Source organism: Phyllobates terribilis, unplaced genomic scaffold, assembly GCF_046119375.1.
Source record: "Phyllobates terribilis strain yellow unplaced genomic scaffold, ASM4611937v1 Scaffold_34__1_contigs__length_13252353, whole genome shotgun sequence".
Lineage (NCBI taxonomy): Eukaryota > Metazoa > Chordata > Amphibia > Anura > Dendrobatidae > Phyllobates > Phyllobates terribilis.
This window is the reverse complement of record NW_027362794.1, coordinates 3,060,478-3,074,317: the sequence shown is the minus strand read 5'-3', so window position 1 is coordinate 3,074,317 and position 13,840 is coordinate 3,060,478. Positions and strand designations below refer to the sequence as shown.

The window sequence follows — 13,840 nt, the reverse complement described above, 5'->3', positions numbered from 1 at the left end:
CGCGTTTTAGATCTGCATAACTCCACCTCTTTTAGCACAGTACCCTCAACCCCCGGCTGTTCCCACCCGCCTCAACACAGTTGGAAGGGAGGAGAACCAATTAAGGCGGGGGGGGGTGGAACGAGCAGCTGTCTACCCTTAGCAGGAGGGTTGCTGATTAATTACCTCTCCTGCTGCTGCTGCTGCTGGCTGTCCAGCAGCAGACTGAAGGTGGCTGCTGCTGTGCGCAGGTATATAAAGGCTCAGAGCCTATTATGACACGCGCAGCCAGCGTTCCATTGCCACATTCCGTCTACTGCAGGCGGGATACCTGGATGGCTGAATGTCACTGAGAAGCTCACAGAGACCGCCATAAGCAACAGTTTAAAAGAATGCCACAGACTAATCAACCAAACTTTTTGGGTTGGTTTCTCTTTTATAGTCTGCAGGCATTAAATGAAAGAAGTCAGTGTTCCAGCAGAGGGAGACAACGTTTCAGAAAAGGCATTGTAGCAAACCAAAAAAGAAATTTTAAGCGCAGCAGAGTAACCAGCTCACATACCTGTTAGCTCAGGTGAGTTTAAAAGGCTGCTGTTGATAACAAGGGCATTTGCTAAATAGATGGTGTGTGTGCAACAATATACTGAAAGGTCAATTATATTGTGCAGCTTATCTCACCACCTGTAGTTATTTAGGTGAAAGCTCCAAAATGCTTGCCTAATATGTCTGTTTATCCAAAAGGAAGTATAGAGGGAGAGCTAGATAGATAGCATTGCATTACATTACATGGCAATGCAATGCACAGTTGCTGAAGTTGAACCAAAATGAGCTTGTCATCTGGCTTCTGCAACTTTTAACATGAAAAATCCAATGAGGAGAAGAAAAGCAAAGCCAAAGAGTCCATCCCAAAATCCGACAAACAAGCCAAATGAACAAAAAGCATTGAATTCAATTCTTTCTGATTTTAGAAACTGCATTAAAGAAGGGGTGCACCGGTCCTGGAGATACTGCAATACCAGGTCAATGCGTGGAGTGGACAGAGCAAGCTCTTTTTCCATCTCCCTGTTCTAAAAATCCATTTAATATATGGTCCCCAGATAGGGGACGTATCAGATATTAAACTGATAAGAACAGATACTACACTTGTTCTTAGCCAAAAGGCCGAGAAGCGATAACCAGAATTGGTTTCCGACTACGGTGCCACCCAAGGATTCTGAAAAGTCCATTTGTGGAGATGGCCACCTGGACTCCCGTTAAGAAGACATGCTGTCAACCTCTAGATCCCTCACATGCCTGCACTTTTCGGCTTGCTGCTGCTGCAATCCACGCGTTTTAGATCTGCATAACTCCACCTCTTTTAGCACAGTACCCTCAACCCCCGGCTGTTCCCACCCGCCTCAACACCGTTGGAAGGGAGGAGAACCAATTAAGGCGGGGGGGGGGTGGAACGAGCAGCTGTCTACCCTTAGCAGGAGGGTTGCTGATTAATTACCTCTCCTGCTGCTGCTGCTGCTGGCTGTCCAGCAGCAGACTGAAGGTGGCTGCTGCTGTGCGCAGGTATATAAAGGCTCAGAGCCTATTATGACACGCGCAGCCAGCGTTCCATTGCCACATTCCGTCTACTGCAGGCGGGATACCTGGATGGCTGAATGTCACTGAGAAGCTCACAGAGACCGCCATAAGCAACAGTTTAAAAGAATGCCACAGACTAATCAACCAAACTTTTTGGGTTGGTTTCTCTTTTATAGTCTGCAGGCATTAAATGAAAGAAGTCAGTGTTCCAGCAGAGGGAGACAACGTTTCAGAAAAGGCATTGTAGCAAACCAAAAAAGAAATTTTAAGCGCAGCAGAGTAACCAGCTCACATACCTGTTAGCTCAGGTGAGTTTAAAAGGCTGCTGTTGATAACAAGGGCATTTGCTAAATAGATGGTGTGTGTGCAACAATATACTGAAAGGTCAATTATATTGTGCAGCTTATCTCACCACCTGTAGTTATTTAGGTGAAAGCTCCAAAATGCTTGCCTAATATGTCTGTTTATCCAAAAGGAAGTATAGAGGGAGAGCTAGATAGATAGCATTGCATTACATTACATGGCAATGCAATGCACAGTTGCTGAAGTTGAACCAAAATGAGCTTGTCATCTGGCTTCTGCAACTTTTAACATGAAAAATCCAATGAGGAGAAGAAAAGCAAAGCCAAAGAGTCCATCCCAAAATCCGACAAACAAGCCAAATGAACAAAAAGCATTGAATTCAATTCTTTCTGATTTTAGAAACTGCATTAAAGAAGGGGTGCACCGGTCCTGGAGATACTGCAATACCAGGTCAATGCGTGGAGTGGACAGAGCAAGCTCTTTTTCCATCTCCCTGTTCTAAAAATCCATTTAATATATGGTCCCCAGATAGGGGACGTATCAGATATTAAACTGATAAGAACAGATACTACACTTGATCTTAGCCAAAAGGCCGAGAAGCGATAACCAGAATTGGTTTCCGACTACGGTGCCACCCAAGGATTCTGAAAAGTCCATTTGTGGAGATGGCCACCTGGACTCCCGTTAAGAAGACATGCTGTCAACCTCTAGATCCCTCACATGCCTGCACTTTTCGGCTTGCTGCTGCTGCAATCCACGCGTTTTAGATCTGCATAACTCCACCTCTTTTAGCACAGTACCCTCAACCCCCGGCTGTTCCCACCCGCCTCAACACCGTTGGAAGGGAGGAGAACCAATTAAGGCGGGGGGGGGGAGGGTGGAACGAGCAGCTGTCTACCCTTAGCAGGAGGGTTGCTGATTAATTACCTCTCCTGCTGCTGCTGCTGCTGGCTGTCCAGCAGCAGACTGAAGGTGGCTGCTGCTGTGCGCAGGTATATAAAGGCTCAGAGCCTATTATGACACGCGCAGCCAGCGTTCCATTGCCACATTCCGTCTACTGCAGGCGGGATACCTGGATGGCTGAATGTCACTGAGAAGCTCACAGAGACCGCCATAAGCAACAATTTAAAAGAATGCCACAGACTAATCAACCAAACTTTTTGGGTTGGTTTCTCTTTTATAGTCTGCAGGCATTAAATGAAAGAAGTCAGTGTTCCAGCAGAGGGAGACAACGTTTCAGAAAAGGCATTGTAGCAAACCAAAAAAGAAATTTTAAGCGCAGCAGAGTAACCAGCTCACATACCTGTTAGCTCAGGTGAGTTTAAAAGGCTGCTGTTGATAACAAGGGCATTTGCTAAATAGATGGTGTGTGTGCAACAATATACTGAAAGGTCAATTATATTGTGCAGCTTATCTCACCACCTGTAGTTATTTAGGTGAAAGCTCCAAAATGCTTGCCTAATATGTCTGTTTATCCAAAAGGAAGTATAGAGGGAGAGCTAGATAGATAGCATTGCATTACATTACATGGCAATGCAATGCACAGTTGCTGAAGTTGAACCAAAATGAGCTTGTCATCTGGCTTCTGCAACTTTTAACATGAAAAATCCAATGAGGAGAAGAAAAGCAAAGCCAAAGAGTCCATCCCAAAATCCGACAAACAAGCCAAATGAACAAAAAGCATTGAATTCAATTCTTTCTGATTTTAGAAACTGCATTAAAGAAGGGGTGCACCGGTCCTGGAGATACTGCAATACCAGGTCAATGCGTGGAGTGGACAGAGCAAGCTCTTTTTCCATCTCCCTGTTCTAAAAATCCATTTAATATATGGTCCCCAGATAGGGGACGTATCAGATATTAAACTGATAAGAACAGATACTACACTTGATCTTAGCCAAAAGGCCGAGAAGCGATAACCAGAATTGGTTTCCGACTACGGTGCCACCCAAGGATTCTGAAAAGTCCATTTGTGGAGATGGCCACCTGGACTCCCGTTAAGAAGACATGCTGTCAACCTCTAGATCCCTCACATGCCTGCACTTTTCGGCTTGCTGCTGCTGCAATCCACGTGTTTTAGATCTGCATAACTCCACCTCTTTTAGCACAGTACCCTCAACCCCCGGCTGTTCCCACCCGCCTCAACACCATTGGAAGGGAGGAGAACCAATTAAGGCGGGGGGGGGGTGGAACGAGCAGCTGTCTACCCTTAGCAGGAGGGTTGCTGATTAATTACCTCTCCTGCTGCTGCTGCTGCTGCTGCTGGCTGTCCAGCAGCAGACTGAAGGTGGCTGCTGCTGTGCGCAGGTATATAAAGGCTCAGAGCCTATTATGACACGCGCAGCCAGCGTTCCATTGCCACATTCCGTCTACTGCAGGCGGGATACCTGGATGGCTGAATGTCACTGAGAAGCTCACAGAGACCGCCATAAGCAACAGTTTAAAAGAATGCCACAGACTAATCAACCAAACTTTTTGGGTTGGTTTCTCTTTTATAGTCTGCAGGCATTAAATGAAAGAAGTCAGTGTTCCAGCAGAGGGAGACAACGTTTCAGAAAAGGCATTGTAGCAAACCAAAAAAGAAATTTTAAGCGCAGCAGAGTAACCAGCTCACATACCTGTTAGCTCAGGTGAGTTTAAAAGGCTGCTGTTGATAACAAGGGCATTTGCTAAATAGATGGTGTGTGTGCAACAATATACTGAAAGGTCAATTATATTGTGCAGCTTATCTCACCACCTGTAGTTATTTAGGTGAAAGCTCCAAAATGCTTGCCTAATATGTCTGTTTATCCAAAAGGAAGTATAGAGGGAGAGCTAGATAGATAGCATTGCATTACATTACATGGCAATGCAATGCACAGTTGCTGAAGTTGAACCAAAATGAGCTTGTCATCTGGCTTCTGCAACTTTTAACATGAAAAATCCAATGAGGAGAAGAAAAGCAAAGCCAAAGAGTCCATCCCAAAATCCGACAAACAAGCCAAATGAACAAAAAGCATTGAATTCAATTCTTTCTGATTTTAGAAACTGCATTAAAGAAGGGGTGCACCGGTCCTGGAGATACTGCAATACCAGGTCAATGCGTGGAGTGGACAGAGCAAGCTCTTTTTCCATCTCCCTGTTCTAAAAATCCATTTAATATATGGTCCCCAGATAGGGGACGTATCAGATATTAAACTGATAAGAACAGATACTACACTTGATCTTAGCCAAAAGGCCGAGAAGCGATAACCAGAATTGGTTTCCGACTACGGTGCCACCCAAGGATTCTGAAAAGTCCATTTGTGGAGATGGCCACCTGGACTCCCGTTAAGAAGACATGCTGTCAACCTCCAGATCCCTCACATGCCTGCACTTTTCGGCTTGCTGCTGCTGCAATCCACGCGTTTTAGATCTGCATAACTCCACCTCTTTTAGCACAGTACCCTCAACCCCCGGCTGTTCCCACCCGCCTCAACACCGTTGGAAGGGAGGAGAACCAATTAAGGCGGGGGGGGGGGGGTGGAACGAGCAGCTGTCTACCCTTAGCAGGAGGGTTGCTGATTAATTACCTCTCCTGCTGCTGCTGCTGGCTGTCCAGCAGCAGACTGAAGGTGGCTGCTGCTGTGCGCAGGTATATAAAGGCTCAGAGCCTATTATGACACGCGCAGCCAGCGTTCCATTGCCACATTCCGTCTACTGCAGGCGGGATACCTGGATGGCTGAATGTCACTGAGAAGCTCACAGAGACCGCCATAAGCAACAGTTTAAAAGAATGCCACAGACTAATCAACCAAACTTTTTGGGTTGGTTTCTCTTTTATAGTCTGCAGGCATTAAATGAAAGAAGTCAGTGTTCCAGCAGAGGGAGACAACGTTTCAGAAAAGGCATTGTAGCAAACCAAAAAAGAAATTTTAAGCGCAGCAGAGTAACCAGCTCACATACCTGTTAGCTCAGGTGAGTTTAAAAGGCTGCTGTTGATAACAAGGGCATTTGCTAAATAGATGGTGTGTGTGCAACAATATACTGAAAGGTCAATTATATTGTGCAGCTTATCTCACCACCTGTAGTTATTTAGGTGAAAGCTCCAAAATGCTTGCCTAATATGTCTGTTTATCCAAAAGGAAGTATAGAGGGAGAGCTAGATAGATAGCATTGCATTACATTACATGGCAATGCAATGCACAGTTGCTGAAGTTGAACCAAAATGAGCTTGTCATCTGGCTTCTGCAACTTTTAACATGAAAAATCCAATGAGGAGAAGAAAAGCAAAGCCAAAGAGTCCATCCCAAAATCCGACAAACAAGCCAAATGAACAAAAAGCATTGAATTCAATTCTTTCTGATTTTAGAAACTGCATTAAAGAAGGGGTGCACCGGTCCTGGAGATACTGCAATACCAGGTCAATGCGTGGAGTGGACAGAGCAAGCTCTTTTTCCATCTCCCTGTTCTAAAAATCCATTTAATATATGGTCCCCAGATAGGGGACGTATCAGATATTAAACTGATAAGAACAGATACTACACTTGATCTTAGCCAAAAGGCCGAGAAGCGATAACCAGAATTGGTTTCCGACTACGGTGCCACCCAAGGATTCTGAAAAGTCCATTTGTGGAGATGGCCACCTGGACTCCCGTTAAGAAGACATGCTGTCAACCTCTAGATCCCTCACATGCCTGCACTTTTCGGCTTGCTGCTGCTGCAATCCACGCGTTTTAGATCTGCATAACTCCACCTCTTTTAGCACAGTACCCTCAACCCCCGGCTGTTCCCACCCGCCTCAACACCGTTGGAAGGGAGGAGAACCAATTAAGGCGGGGGGGGGGGTGGAATGAGCAGCTGTCTACCCTTAGCAGGAGGGTTGCTGATTAATTACCTCTCCTGCTGCTGCTGCTGCTGGCTGTCCAGCAGCAGACTGAAGGTGGCTGCTGCTGTGCGCAGGTATATAAAGGCTCAGAGCCTATTATGACACGCGCAGCCAGCGTTCCATTGCCACATTCCGTCTACTGCAGGCGGGATACCTGGATGGCTGAATGTCACTGAGAAGCTCACAGAGACCGCCATAAGCAACAGTTTAAAAGAATGCCACAGACTAATCAACCAAACTTTTTGGGTTGGTTTCTCTTTTATAGTCTGCAGGTGTGACACCCCAGGGGTCTGGTTGCCACAGTGATAGAGATATTACGTCTGAGAGCAGGTGGGAGGTCCTTTGGTCAGGGATCCTGTGCATGCCACACCTCCTGCCCAGTCTTGGGAGGGGAAGAACTTCCCCTGTATAAACCCTGGGCTGAGGCAGGGTTAGTCAGACAAGGAGAGTGGAGACAAGAAGCAGCATAGGAAACAGCAGAGTTACAAGGAGTCAGGGGCTGGCAGCTGCAGAGCTCGCCCTGACTAAGAAGATTCTTTACCGGACCCGGAGTCCGAGGCTGTGGGGACTAACTCCTACCCAGCAGCAGAATCCGTCAGGCAGGGGATTTCAGGTCCTCTGGCCCAGAAGCCCGAAGGCACGGTCACACGCGTGGGACCAGCACCGCCATCGTGGAGCGGAAGCCATTAGAAGGCCCCGAGTCACCGGCCATACGGGTGAGCACCACACGGTACACTCAGGGACGTGGGCTACTTACATCAGCTTCTAGCAAGGTAGCCAAAAGAGTACAGTCAGTTTGGGAGGCCTACAACTACGCCTGGCCAGGGGAGATCTCATCTGCTCAAAGACTGACCAGGCCCCGTTTGCTAGCAAGTACTCCGGGAGGGTCTATCGTTGTTACCAGTAAAGACCCTGAACTACACCGTACCGTCTCTGAGTGGTTCCTGCTACCCCCATCATCCACGTCGGCTGCCCTGAGGCCATACCCCTCCCGTTGGGGGTTATACTATCACGCTGCACAATCCTACCACCGGCCTCAGCGGTCTGCCCTGCAGCAGCAGCTCCCTGGCTGCACTCAACGGGTGGCGTAGTCATCAACCATTTACCGCTAACAGACTGCCGTCCAGTTTGACTCCCTGGGTACGGACCGGGTCACCGCCACGAGACTACAACCCTCAACAGATCCGGCTCCGGGTAAGCTCACGCGTGCGCAACGCAGCGCGACACAGGCCCAGGGGCGCGTCAACTTTGGCGTAGTCGGCAGGATTTCGTGCCCGCAACCACCGGGTACTGCGTGCCTGAAAAGCAAAGACTGTTCAAACTTACCAGTGGTGAAGATTCCCGCTATCCGTGGAGGTTTCCCGCCATCCGGCGCCATCTTCTACCTTCTTCCCGCCATCGGTGAAGTTTCCCGCCATCCGGCACCATCTTCGGCCTTCTTCCCGCCATCCGTGGAGTTTTCCCGCCGTTGGACGCCATCTTGAGGACGCCGCGCGGGAAGAAGAGGGGCGTGGACTCCGAAAGCGCGCGAGAACTGAAGCCCCGCCTCACGTCCGGACGTTGCGTAAGGTCCTGGAAGGAGCCCAGCAGACGCCGACGTCACAGGAGCGCGATGGAAGGTCCTCAACCCTGACGATCCACTGCGGAGCCGCGGCCTACGGAAGAGGATCATCGCAAGGTAGGCCACAGTCCACTAGGGGGGAGGAAGATGTCGGATACGGAGGAGAGCTTCACTGCCTCAACCCCCGCCAGCGCTACCGCTGCTGCAGTTATGCCCTTCACCATGCCCTATATCCCGGGAGCAGCTTGGCTACCCCAGTACTCAGGGGAGTCACATACCCTGCATGACTTTAGAGAAAAGCTGGATAGCCTCTTCCAGGTGTACCCCCTCACAGAAGAGCAAAAGTGAGCATCCTGGTGGCCCAACTAACCGGGGCAGCCAAAAGGGAAGTAAAATCCTGGCCACCTGGGAGGAAGACTGTCGCAGGGATACTAACCCGGCTGAAGGACACCTTTGATACCCGCACCTCAGCCGAGATTAAGCTTAGATTCTACGGGTGCAAGCAGCGAGCGCATGAGAGTATAAGGGACTATGCACTAAACCTACAAGAGGCCCTGAGGGCCATAAAGCAGACCGACCCTGATGGGGTGGGAAACGAGGACAGGCTGTTGACTGAACAATTTATAGAGGGTTTATATTGCAATGCCCACCGAACCCAGTTGCGGGCAATGGCCTTACAGGATCCCCATCTGGACTTTGCACAGTTCAAGGACAGAGCCATCCGGGTGCTCCGAGAACCGGCACCAGGTGGCGTTGTGACCCACAGACGCCCCACTACCACTTACTACCAGGAGGCGGCGCCCTTGTCAGCAGGGCCTGTGGGAGCTGATGCGCAGGCTTTGGACAATGACCCGGCTCCAGACCTACACCATCAGGTCCAAGAGCTAGCTAAGAGCGTTGCTGCGCTAACCCGAACTGTGCAGTCTTTACAGGCTTCCACCCCAGGGAAGATCCAGCTGGCATCCGGACCGGAGGACATCCCGTGGCGTCGACCAAGGAGGACCCCACCGGCCAGAGGAAGACCCAGTGACCGATACAGTGAGGACGGACGACCCATCTGCCGCCGCTGCAATCAACCCGGACATATGGCAAGGTACTGTTCTTTAAACGGGCACAACCTGGGGTAGAGGGCCAACCCCCAGGGAAAAGATCACCAGGCCCATCGAACTGGCGCGACAGATATGTGGGAGGACGTCCAGTCTTGCCTGTGGTACTGGATGGCATTCCCATGAGTGCCCTACTGGACACCGGGTCACAGGTCACCACCATCCCGTACGTGCTCTTCAAGCAGTACTGGAATGACTCGGATATTACCCGCTACCCTGACGACGACTTGAGTATCATCGCCAGCAATGGTCAGCCCGTGCCACAGATCGGATTTAAAGAGGTGACCATCAAAATTGGTAGAGTCGAACTGGCCGCACAGGGACTGATCATTGTAGATATTGACAAACATGAGAGTCACCCAAAAATAACTCTAGGAACTAATGTAATTGAAAATTGTCTTGCAGAGGTGATTTTCCTTTTACAGCAGGTTGCCAAGAATGCCAGCTCCGGCGAGCAGCGGGTGCTCCAGAAAGAGATCCGGGCACTGATGCAACGGCAACAAGTGGAACTCTCCGGCGGTGAGATTGGTAGCGTAAGAATGTGTGACCCTTTTCCTATTGCCATGCCCCCAAAAAGTGAAATGATGATTTGGTGCCGGGCAGCTATTGGTCTGAGAGGTAGAGATTACCAGGCAATGGTAGAACCAGTTTACTCAGACAGTAGGCCCACCATTTTGACAGCACGGGGGGTGGTCAATGTACGCCATGGGAGGGTGCCCGTTCGCATAATAAATATCGGGGAGAGGGAAGTGTACCTGCCCCGGTATGCCACGCTAGCCAAATTATATACCACTAATCAAAATTCTATACAATCTGTGGAACCCTTGCCTCCATCTCACCCGGAGAAAGGTAACGGCTCTAAGAAAGACATGGAGGACTGGTGTCAGCAACTACATCTGGGTACTGACTCCACTCCCTCACATCAGAAACAAGGAGTCTATCGGGTGGTTCAAGAGTATGAGAGAGTGTTTAGTAAACACCCGTTAGACTTCGGGCGAGTCAAGGGGGTAGAACATTGCATCCCCACGGGAGATCATCCTCCCATAAAAGAGAGGTATCGACCCGTACCCCCTGCACATTACCAACACGCCAAGGGGATGCTTAGAGACATGAAGGAGGCTGGGGTAATCCGGGATAGTTGTAGCCCCTGGGCAGCCCCATTAGTTTTAGTCAAAAAGAAAGACAACACTATGAGGATGTGTGTAGATGACCGGAAAATCAACCGTATCACACACAAGGATGCGTACCCCTTACCAAGGATAGAGGAGTCATTGGCTGCTTTAAGATCTGCTAACTTCTTCTCTACCTTGGATCTCACTAGCGGGTACTGGCAGGTTCCTGTAGCAGAGGCGGACCGGGAGAAGACCGCATTCACCACCCCGATGGGACTTAGCGAGTTCACCTGCATGCCGTTCGGACTCTGCAACGCACCAGGAACCTTCCAACGCCTAATGGAGTGTTGTCTGGGCCACAGAAACTTCGAGACGGTCCTGTTGTACCTGGACGATGTCATCATATATTCCAAGACGTATGAGGACCACCTGAAACACCTGGCGGAAGTGTTCGAGGCTCTGGCGAGTTACGGCCTAAAGGTGAAACCCTCCAAGTGTCACCTCCTGAAACCAAAGGTGCAGTACCTGGGACACGTGGTGAGTGCTGACGGAGTGGCTCCCGACCCTGATAAGATCACCGCAATTAAGGGATGGCCAAGCCCCTCCAGCGTAAAAGAAGTGCGGCAGTTCCTCGGGTTGGTAGGCTACTACCGAAGGTTTATTCCCGGTTTCACCAAAGAAGGCAGCACCTATACAGGACCTCCTGATAGGCCAGTCCCGCAAGGCCAAGAACCAGAAGCCGCCCTTCAAATGGGAGGAGCTGGAAGAAGAGTCCTTCCGCCAGCTGAAGATGGCCCTCACGGGGGACGAAATCCTGGCGTACCCGGATTATAGTCAGCCCTTTATCCTCTACACCGACGCCAGTAACATCGGGCTAGGAGCCGTACTGTCCCAGATTCAGCAGGGGAGAGAACGAGTAATCTCCTATGCCAGCCGAAAACTGCGACCCACCGAAAGGAACCCCGAAAATTACAGCTCATTCAAGCTAGAGTTCCTGGCCGTGGTATGGGCAGTCACCGAGCGCTTTAGGCATTACCTCGCTTCTTCCCGGTTCACCGTATACACGGATAACAACCCGTTGACACACCTGGACACGGCAAGACTCGGTGCCCTGGAGCAGAGGTGGATGGCCCGTCTGTCCAACTACGAGTTCACAATCAAATACCGGGCAGGACGCTCCAATACTAACGCGGACGCCCTGTCCAGGATGCCCAACCTGCCGGACGAAGGAGAAGATCCGGAGGGACTGGAAGAAGTTGAACTCCCTGCGTTCCACCGTCATGGGACTATCCAGTATTCCCACCGGGTAAGGGGTAAGCAGGCTGCTACGTTGAACCCCTTACCCCACTACAACTGGGCGGAAACGCAAGACAGCGACCCTGCCGTCCGACTGGTGAAGGAGATGCTGACTCGGCTGGAGGCTCGCCTTGAACCAGACGCTCCGGAGGAAGCCAAACAACTATGGGCGGAGAAGAGTCGACTATTCCTTTACAAGGGGAAGTTGTGCCGCAGAATGGTCAACTCCCGGACGCATGAACTACTCTGGCAAGTAGTGGTGCCACGAAGAGACGCAGCCATGGTGATGGAGGCATACCACGACGGAGCTGGACACTTCGGGTGGAAAAAGCTGGAGTTCCTGCTGCGCGAGCGGTTCCACTGGGTAGGCATGAGGGGAACCATCGAGAAGTGGTGCAGAGACTGTGGCCCGTGCAATCTGAGAAGGAAGGACCGGGCCAGCCAGAAGACTCCCCTGCAGTCCATCGTCACCCGGCAACCGTTGGAACTGGTAGCCTTGGATCATGTAAAACTGACCCCAAGCAGAAGTGGCTACGTCTACGCGTTAACCATCGTGGATCATTACTCCCAGTTCTTGGTTGTCGTCCCCGTCAAGGACTTAATGGCTCAAACAGCAGCTAGAGCCTTCCAGCAGCACTTCTGCCGTCCACACGGGTACCCGGACCAAGTGCTGACGGACCAGGGACCTGCCTTTGAAGCGGAGGTCTTTCAGGAATTCTGCAATCTGTATGGCTGCCGGAAGATAAGGACGACACCCTACCATCCGCAGACTAATGGACTTTGTGAAAAAATGAACCAGGTGGTAATGGATCTTCTAAAAACGTTGCCCCTGGAAGAACGCAGTCTGTGGCCTGAAAAGTTGCCCGATCTGGTGGACCTATACAACCACATCCCGGTAGGTTCCACCAACTGTACCCCGGCTTACCTAATGAGGGCAAGACCTGGTAAGTTACCTGTTGACCTGGAAATGGGAGTCCTGACCCCCGAGGACACTTCACCAGAAACAGACTGGGACACAGAGAGGCAGCAGCAGTACTGGAGAGTACAGGAGAGCGTGGAGCGAAGTCTCTGTCAGGCTAGGGAAAGACAAGAGAAAACTTACAACCAGTATGCTCCCGCTGTTCCCCTGGTACCCGGAGAGCAGGTCTTGAAGAGGAAGAGACGGCTCCACAAGTTGGACGACCAGTGGGAGAAGGACCCGTACACCGTACTGCCCTCAAGCCACGAGAACCCGAAGGTCTGTACCATCAGTAAAGACGGAGGGGAAACCACAGCCATTGTATCCCGGGACCACCTGAAGAAGTGTCCCGAACAACTGAGGAACCCTGAAGAGGAACAAGAAGACCATCGACCCGTGGGAGAAAGGGAAGATATGGTTAGTACCGTGCTCGGGGACTTCCCTCGGTCTTGGACTCAAGTCAATGGTGCAGTTGTGGTACCCGTACTCACCTTCCTCCAACCATCATCCCAAGAACCTACGGAGCAACGGGTGGAGCTGGAAAAACAGCCGGTCCAGGAGGCAGAAGACTCCACACAAGTAGAACAGGAGAATCAACCCTCTGCTTATAGTGAGCCTGCCGTACCCCTAGTGAGACAAAGAGCCGGTAGACAGCTGCCCAGTTTACCCTTGACAGCTCCTACACCCTGTAGTTCAGGGCCAGACAGTCAGCTCCGTAGGTCCACTAGGGCCACTAGAGGCCAGTTACCCGCACGCTGGAGAATTTGAAGTGTAAAAATAGTTTTATTTATGTTTATCTGTGTATTGTTGCTTGTGTATAATTTTGTGTTTCCAGTTGTTTTTAGGAAACCTTGGTGGATTTACCGGGAATCCTTGTATATAGTTGGAGCGTAACCCAGGATGGACTAGAGACTGTTAAGGACTCGGGGTAGGACAGACCCCTACCTGGTTACGTCTCCCTGTGTTGGTGAAATGGACACCTTTGCTTTTCTTCAAAGACTACACCCGGTTGCGGATATGCCGTGACCATCTTATTGTGTTTCCTTATTGTATTTTATTGTTATTGTTATACCTTGGTATATTTTTCTAAAAAAAAGTGTTTAGTCCCGG

The 13,840-nt window shown here is 50.3% G+C and overlaps 5 non-coding genes across 5 annotated transcripts; all 5 read right to left on the bottom strand.

Annotated features, from left to right (window-relative positions):
• Nucleotides 1-961: 961 nt before the first annotated feature.
• Nucleotides 962-1,152, bottom strand: LOC141181690 (U2 spliceosomal RNA). Its single transcript, XR_012257243.1, has one exon. It is a non-coding gene; the product is annotated as a U2 spliceosomal RNA (small nuclear RNA).
• A 1,115-nt stretch (nt 1,153-2,267) lies between these two features.
• Nucleotides 2,268-2,458, bottom strand: LOC141182280 (U2 spliceosomal RNA). Its single transcript, XR_012257662.1, has one exon. It is a non-coding gene; the product is annotated as a U2 spliceosomal RNA (small nuclear RNA).
• Nucleotides 2,459-3,577: 1,119 nt separating this feature from the next.
• Nucleotides 3,578-3,768, bottom strand: LOC141182279 (U2 spliceosomal RNA). Its single transcript, XR_012257661.1, has one exon. It is a non-coding gene; the product is annotated as a U2 spliceosomal RNA (small nuclear RNA).
• A 1,121-nt stretch (nt 3,769-4,889) lies between these two features.
• LOC141182278 (U2 spliceosomal RNA) lies at nt 4,890-5,080 on the bottom strand. The gene has a single exon (XR_012257660.1). It is a non-coding gene; the product is annotated as a U2 spliceosomal RNA (small nuclear RNA).
• Nucleotides 5,081-6,195: 1,115 nt separating this feature from the next.
• On the bottom strand, nt 6,196-6,386 carry LOC141182277 (U2 spliceosomal RNA). The gene has a single exon (XR_012257659.1). It is a non-coding gene; the product is annotated as a U2 spliceosomal RNA (small nuclear RNA).
• Between the last annotated feature and the right edge of the window lie 7,454 nt (nt 6,387-13,840).